Source organism: Mus caroli, chromosome 10 (assembly GCF_900094665.2).
Source record: "Mus caroli chromosome 10, CAROLI_EIJ_v1.1, whole genome shotgun sequence".
NCBI lineage: Eukaryota > Metazoa > Chordata > Mammalia > Rodentia > Muridae > Mus > Mus caroli.
This window is the reverse complement of record NC_034579.1, coordinates 34,425,931-34,433,777: the sequence shown is the minus strand read 5'-3', so window position 1 is coordinate 34,433,777 and position 7,847 is coordinate 34,425,931. Positions and strand designations below refer to the sequence as shown.

General features: G+C 40.1%; 1 pseudogene; it reads right to left on the bottom strand.

Annotated features, from left to right (window-relative positions):
• Positions 1–2,314: 2,314 nt before the first annotated feature.
• On the bottom strand, positions 2,315–3,057 carry LOC110303954 (annotated as a pseudogene).
• Between the last annotated feature and the right edge of the window lie 4,790 nt (positions 3,058–7,847).

The following is a 7,847-nucleotide window of genomic DNA, read 5'->3' as shown; positions in this document are numbered from 1 at the left end:
TGTCATCAGATTTCACCTCTTGTCTCTCCAAATGTTCAGACTTCAAATCAGAACAGAATAACTCACCAATTGGTCCAAGCTTTGGACATTGGCTGGCAATTCTTACATTTATTTTGCTTTCAATTTGTAAATTTGAGACAACTGCAGTCTGGAATCTGTGGAACCTATCAAATCCACTCTGGACTTGCTCTCTCTGAGGTCTGTCTCTTACAGCAACCTTTAATCTGCTGAGCTGTGTAGTCTGGGCTCCCTTGGGCCTATGAAGGCCATCTTAGACTTGCTTCCTATGAGGTCTATCATGGACTCCTGGACCTGAGTCTGGGGTCACCCAGGAGTCTCGCTGGGGCCTCCAAATATTATGAAGTTTGTGACCCCTGGTAAAACATCATAGACCCAATCCAATTATAATTAAAAATTTTATTGATTAGTTTTAACAGGATGAACAATCTGAGTCAAATTTGGGACTGCTGTGAGAAGGGTGTTGAGGGAAGTCTTTTAAGGGGGAAAATCATAAGAAGACCTCCAGTATCTAGGCAAGCAAGAAAAACTGGTCTATTTCACCTAATTAAATGGTTAAGGCAACTCCAAATAATCTTTGGGTATCTGCATAAACAAGTTATAGAAGTAAAAAAGCAGTTAGTTATGTCACAACAAGTAGACAGTTACCGTTGTACATTTCTGAGTGTGGATCATTATGTCAGGGTTGATGGGAACTTATCTTCCAGGGACTAGAGTCAGAACAAATGACTAGTGGGTACCAAGATGGATGCCTGGCATAAAATGAAGTTTCTTTAGCTATCACACTTGCTTACAGTTTCAGAAGGTTATTTCATTATCATGATGAAATATGGTGGCAACTGGGCAGGCATGGTACTGGAGAAGTATCTAAGAGCTTTATATACTAATGCATAGTCAGAAAGCAGAGAGAAAAAGAGGGAGAGAGAGACAGAGAGAGACAAAGACAGAGAGAGACACACAGAGAGACTGGGCCTCTTAATCCACTCCCAACAAAACACCTCCTCTACCAAGTACTCCTAGAGGGCCACATCTCCTCATCATTCCAAAACAAAGGATGTAAATATATGAGCCTGTAGAGGACATTCACATTCAAACCACCACACATGAGGATTTCCTTTGCTACCCACTTTTCCTGCAAATGACATAGTTTCATTCTTCTTTACAGCTAACTCAATCTTGTGTGTATGTGTGTATGTATGTGTGTGCGTGTGTACGTGCCTGTGTATGCCTATGTTTGTCACATGTCCTGTGTTCATCAGTTTGTTAATAGGCACTTAAACTGGCTCCATACCTTGTGAATACTAACAAGTGGATATTTTATTTCATGTTTTACTATGGCAGTACATCTGCTTTTATAATTGGAGCAATACTTCCATCCAGTTGCACAATTGTAACACCAACTAGCTGTGATTCTTTGGAAGAAAGTGAAGCAAGTCTGTGGCCTATTGCTCATTTATCATTTATCATATTACAGTTATCAGTGTGAGAGCTGGCCCCTCCTTTTGTTGCTATTTTCCCAAGCTCCATTTTTCTCTTGTTAACTAACAAGTTCCAGCTACTCAGTCTTAGCTTTGAACTGTACTAGTACTTCATAAACACATCAGTCTGCTTATTTACATATTTAAAGTGTTTCTACAGAATTTTAGAAGCTGCTGTCCTGAATTGTCACTATCACTCACAAATGGTTCTTTGATATCATCTTGTGCAAATAAGGGTTGATTAAGTGATTTTCATGGTCTCTCCAGCTCTATGCTGACTCTCATATTCTGGACTTGACCTAGAAGAAGGTGTGCTCCCTCCTCACCGTTGCTCTGATAGGCAATGCTGACTCTTGCTGTTGTTAGATACATTTTTGGTTTCCTCTTTTTTGCTGTAACTTCTCCATCATAGGAGCATTGGCTTCAGGTAGATGGGGCTTGACCTTTCCCATGACTTACTCACATGACTGCATTTCTCTTTTATCTATGGTGATTGGTGTATCTTTCACTGACATAATGAAATTATCAAATTATGACTTAAGAAATTTATACTTGTTAAAATATTATAATATAGAGCTAACTAAATAAAAGCAAATATTTTTCTTTTATTTACCAATCAATTCTACTCCCCTACAAGAATTGGTTTAACCTTCTGGGTATTCTTTCAGAATAAACAATATCATAAACATATATAGTATGATTTTTTAAAAAATAAATGTATATGGCAAACATAGGACATATTCTACCTATCATTTGGCAACTTTATTTTAAAATATTTTTTCTTGTTTTCAGGTTTATTGAAAATATGGCAAAACAGATTAAACAGCTCCATGTGGTGTTTTGAAATTCATCCCAACAGTAGGCTGAGTGACAAGAGACTGCCAAAGTCCAGAAGCTTCAGTATTTCCTTGGTGTCAGGATCCACCTCAGTGATCTCCTGATCTAGGGCTGAGACCTCAGGAACGTAATTATTTCTCTCCCTTCTCTCTCTTCTTCCTGAAACTTGATAGAGATACCTCTCACAGGACCTCTCTGAATCTGCTTCATCAGATATGTGACATAGCCAGCTATCTTGTTCCAAAGTCTCTTGCTGAGAATAATGGTGATCTCCTTGTACACACCCTTGTTGGTGTGGAAGTCAATACCCAGGCACGTGTAGTACTTCCTTTTTTAAAAAATATTTTTATTAGATATTTTCCTCATTTATATTTCCAATGCTATCCCAAAAGTCCCCCATACCCTCCCACCCCCACTCCCCTACCCACCCACTCCCACTTTTTGGTCCTGGCGTTCCCCTGTACTGGGGCACAAAGTCTGCAAGTCCAATGGGCCTCTCTTTCCAGTGATGGCCGACTAGGCCATCTTTTGATTCATATGCAGCTAGAGTCAAGAGCTCTGGGGTACTGGTTAGTTCATAATGTTGTTCCATCCACCTATAGGGTTGCAGATCCCTTTAGCTCCTTGGGTACTTTCTCTAGCTCCTCCATTGGGGGCCCATGTAGTACTTCCTGATGATGGCCCAGGCCGCCTTCTTCACAGTCTTGGTGTGAATGCAGCCCATGTTGGTAGGTCTCGGTAAAAGAACTTAAAGTGTGTGTGTATGTGTGTGTTTAAATTGAGATGGGATTTCTATGTAGTCCTGACTGTTCTGGAGCTTGTTATATAGACCAGGCTACCCTTGAACTCACAAAGTAAGTGCTGGGATTAAAGGCACACACATTAAAGGCATGCGCCATCATGGATGGCTCTTGATTCTAAATTCAACATTATATTTTATTCAACATGTATTTGTCGAATAAACTCTATCTATAGCTCAATCCTTATGCTTGAGCTTGAGTATAACAAAGTAAGATAATACATGTTTCCTGCCCCAGTAGTACTTACTGTATTGATCATTATCCTATGGTTTCTATTGCTGTAAAGACACACCATGACCATGGCAACTCTTAAAGAAGAAAACATTTAATTGGGGCTGGCTTACAGTTTCAGAGGTTTCATCCATTATCATCACAGCAGGAAACATACCAGCATGCAAGTAGACATGGTACTGGAGAAACAGCAGAGAGTTCTACATTTGGATCAGCAGGCAGCAGGAAGAGCAACTGAGACCTTAAAGCCCACCTCCACAGTGATACACTTCCTCTAATAAGGCCACACCTTCTATAGTGCCACACCCTGTGGGATCAAGCATTCAAACATGGGTGCATGGGGGCCATGCCTACTTAAACCACCACAATCAGCTTCCTATCATTTTTAAGATTAGGAGGACTGGTTTATTTTGGATCATAGTTTCATAGGTTTGAGTCCATGGTCAGCTCACCCATTGTTTGGGGTAAGGCATTACTTGTAGCAAGGGAGAAAAGCTAGAATACCACCGGGACCTAAATTATTTCTATTAGCCGCACCTAAGTTTTACTACCTCCTAACAGTGCCACAGGTTGGGAATCAAATGTTCAATATTAGCAGAGGTGGATGCGGGGGTCAGGGGGAGGGCATATTTCATATCCAAACTGTAGCATTTATGATGTACTGCAACAATATTTTGAGCTTCATCCTATTTCAGTGCCTATGTGGTTTGCTCATCACTTCTAAAGCCTATATGGGAGGTTCAACTTCTCTTGAAGAGGTCAAGCATAATTTATTTTATCAGTCATTTACTGTTTTTTGTTTTGTTTTGTTTTTCCAGTACAATGAATGTTATGGTGAATATCACTATGTACTTCCATGAGTTTTTATGTGAGATTGAATCATACTTTTAAAGCTGCTGGGACAAAGGATATGTGTACTTTAGAGTTTGATAGCTATCCTAATGCTAGTCCCTGGAACTCCATCAGCTCCGCTTTTGCTCACATCTCTCACTGTAAGAAACATGTCCTTCTCTTAGCTCCTAATAGTGTGAATTTTCACTCCATTAAGTTACCAATCTACTGCTTTAAATTCTCTTCACCCTGGGCTTGCTAAGTCACAACTCCTTCTGTTCCTTCTTCCTCTGCTGTAAACCTTTCTCCAAGGTCTGTATTATAAGGGCATAATGCTTACTAGAGGGGTTCAGGCTTCACAACTGTCACACTCAATGACCTTGTCTAAAGCCTTGGTCTAGTTAATTTTGGGGTATCATTTTCTCTTCTTCAGTTTTCATCTGGCTTCTACCACGTGTATTTCTCTTGTTCCCTTCCCAGATTTCTGGGAGGTACTGTAAACACAGGAAGAAACTTGGACTTTGGTATTCTCTCCTCTCTCCTCCTGGTCTCATTCTTGATCTAGCCCACTGACCTGGCTTTTGTTATCTTCTATATGAGGCTGAAGTAATCAGAGCCACTATAAAAAGCCCTATATCTGAATTTCCAACTGCTAGGCATTTTCCATGCTGGCAAAATCATTTATTTATTTATTTATTTATTTATTTATTTATTTATTTATTTGGTTTTTCGAGACAGGGTTTCTCTGTATCGCCCTGGCTGTCCTGGAACTCACTCTGTAGACCAGGCTGGCCTCAAACTCAGAAATCTGCCTGCCTCTGCCTCGCAAGTGCTGGGATTAAAGGCATGTGCCACCACTGCCTGGCGGCAAAATCATCTTTATATGATCAGAATGGAACTCATCATTCCCCTGCCTTGACATCTTCTTTTCTTGGCAACACAATCACATTCTTCCAGTCATCCTTGTTCAAACCAGCAACACATATCTTACATTTTCCCTGCTTTGGACCACATTTTCTGCTCCTTGCTAGGTCAATGGTGTCTGTTAAAGCCGTTTCATAGACAACATCTTGATGAATAATGGGTTAAACAGTGCTTAAAAGGAAATGACAGTACTTCTCGGAGATTTGTTTCATACATCTCTAAAATGAAACATACATTTCTCTACTTATTAGGCTAAAGAATGCTTTCTTCATCCAAGAACCCCATCCTTGGGAAGGAGCAGGATCTATGTTGCTGAAGGCATATTCAGGAAAACCACCATTCTGTAAGAAGAGATTTTTGATGTTTCATTTTACTAAATCCAGAAGTGAGTACTAAGACAGAGCCAGGCATGGCGAGAGCTATGCAGAGAAGAGTGGATGTCTTATTTGGCAGTGTCCCTTACAAACCAGAAAGTAAACACCTGTGTAGTTTATTTCAGACAGATTGTGTAACCAGTGTGAGAAGAGCCACAGCCCTCTAAGCTATAAAATGTGGGTTTAAACAATTTTCTGATTACTCAAAATTACCCTGGCTCAAAATTCTTTTAAGTGATGCTCAGTCATCTCAGATGGTCTCACACTTGGTCCTGCCTGGATTGTGAAAGCTGTCTTCTCATGGCTGGGGATTATAGAACCCTTCTTGATTCTGTACTGGTGGGTGGAAAAACATGCCTCAATGTTGCCAGAATATACTGACATGTTTGACTTCTCTAAAAGGAAATACAGATACATGCATTCATTATACTTCTGAATTTTAGAACATTGGCTTTTTCTATCACAGCCAGCATGTAGCTCTAAAGTTACATACAGCCTTTTCTATTTTCATAGCAATTATGTCCTTATTTTCAATTTCTTTTCACCTCAAAGAATATTTTCATACAGTAATATGACCAAAATGTCTAAAAAATAGAAAAAAAATCATTTCTTTGCTTTTCTTTAAAAAATAAAAAAGAGATATATTTTGTGATTATTGCTAGATATACATTTCTAGTAGTGACTTTTCATGCTTTGTTTATAAGGAATAACTGCCCAAGAAAGATAGAGTGTCAGGGGCTGGAGAGATGAATCAGCCGTTGAGAACACTTGGATGCTCTCAGAGGATCTGTATTCAATTCCCAGCACACAATGACAACTCACAAGAACTCATAATCCATAATCAAATAACTCCAAATTCCGGAGGGTCCGACGCCCTCTTCTTACCTCAACTAGCACCAGACATGCATATAGTACACAGACATACACGAGGGCAAATCATCTCTACACGTAAAATAAAATAAATATATCTAAACATTTGTTTTTAAAGCATCAGCTAGGATCCAAGGAACTGGAAACTCTCCCACTGGATAATAGAAATGTAGCTTTTCTCACAAACAGGACTGGAGAGTTCCTTGCAGGGCTAGGGTGTATGGGAACTTTGGGTTTCATTTTAGAGTGAAACATGGCTACATCCATTCCATGTACTATTACAGGCTTCAATGCACACAGGCAAGTTCAGCATCTGCTTTGTGAGGTGTGTTAATAACCCCAGTCTTTGAAGCCAGTTCCAAGATTCATGACTACCTAGACTCAAAAAATAGGACCCCACCCCCAGCACTGCTCTAACCTTTGGAGACAAGACGTTACTATGTAGCTGAAGGTAGATGCCAACTCAAGGCTCTAGACGACTACAGCCACAACCAATTTTAGTTTTTGCTTCTTGAAGGAAGTAGAGAAGTTTTGGGCCATGTTTGTCTTATGTCTCATGGAGCTTGCCGTTATCTGCCATTCTGGCTCTATTTCCACACCAGTTGCTGATCCTGAGAGGGGAATTGAGGCAAAATGGTTGGGGGTTGAAGAGACTTGAACAGCTATGAGTGTGATGAGAACAGACTCTCAGAAGACAGCTTCTTCAGTGAGACAGTTCATTTAAATGTAGTGGGGGTAGGGGGACAAAGGCTATTTAAATATTTGGAGAGTGGGTAGGGACTTTTGGAATGAGTGTACATCATTAGCTGGGGCCAGGGTGCTAGGGATGCTTTATTTATATAAGGAGGAATTCCAGGTGCTGCCACACATGACCATCCATAGAAGGTGAGAGGAAGTTTAACCTGGCTACTGGGCTATGTGAACTCCTGGGTGGGGGCAAAAGTCGGGGGTAGGACACACAGGCCTGAGCAGGGGTGAGCAATCCTACTCTAGTTTATCTCAGGATGAGATTTCTGAGGTTTGGACAGGCCTTGATCTCATTCTTTCTCTGGACACCTCACCTCCCATGGCCCACTGCTCCCTGGCCAACAACACAACTATCTGGCAAATTTTATTCAAAGATGGTTAGAATAAATATTATGCTTTCCTTGCCTTTTCCTTTATATGACTCAGTTCAATGATGGTTTAGGTAATAGTCTAAGCAAAATTTAGATGACTTCTAGATATTTAATGTTTTATAATAGCTTTTCCTCATCTGGCATAATATATAGCATTAGAGAAATGATTGTTCAAGAAGCTCAAAACACTTCAGCTCTATGTCTAATGGAAGACTTGGGAGCTTGAAACTCCTTTCTGAAAAATTATAAACATGGGCTGACATGCTTTGATTATTGATTAGGACATTTGTGATGCATTCAGGCTTCTAGAGGAAGAATAAGGTACATGGTAATAACCAAGCCTCCATAGTCAAGAAAGTGGTTGTT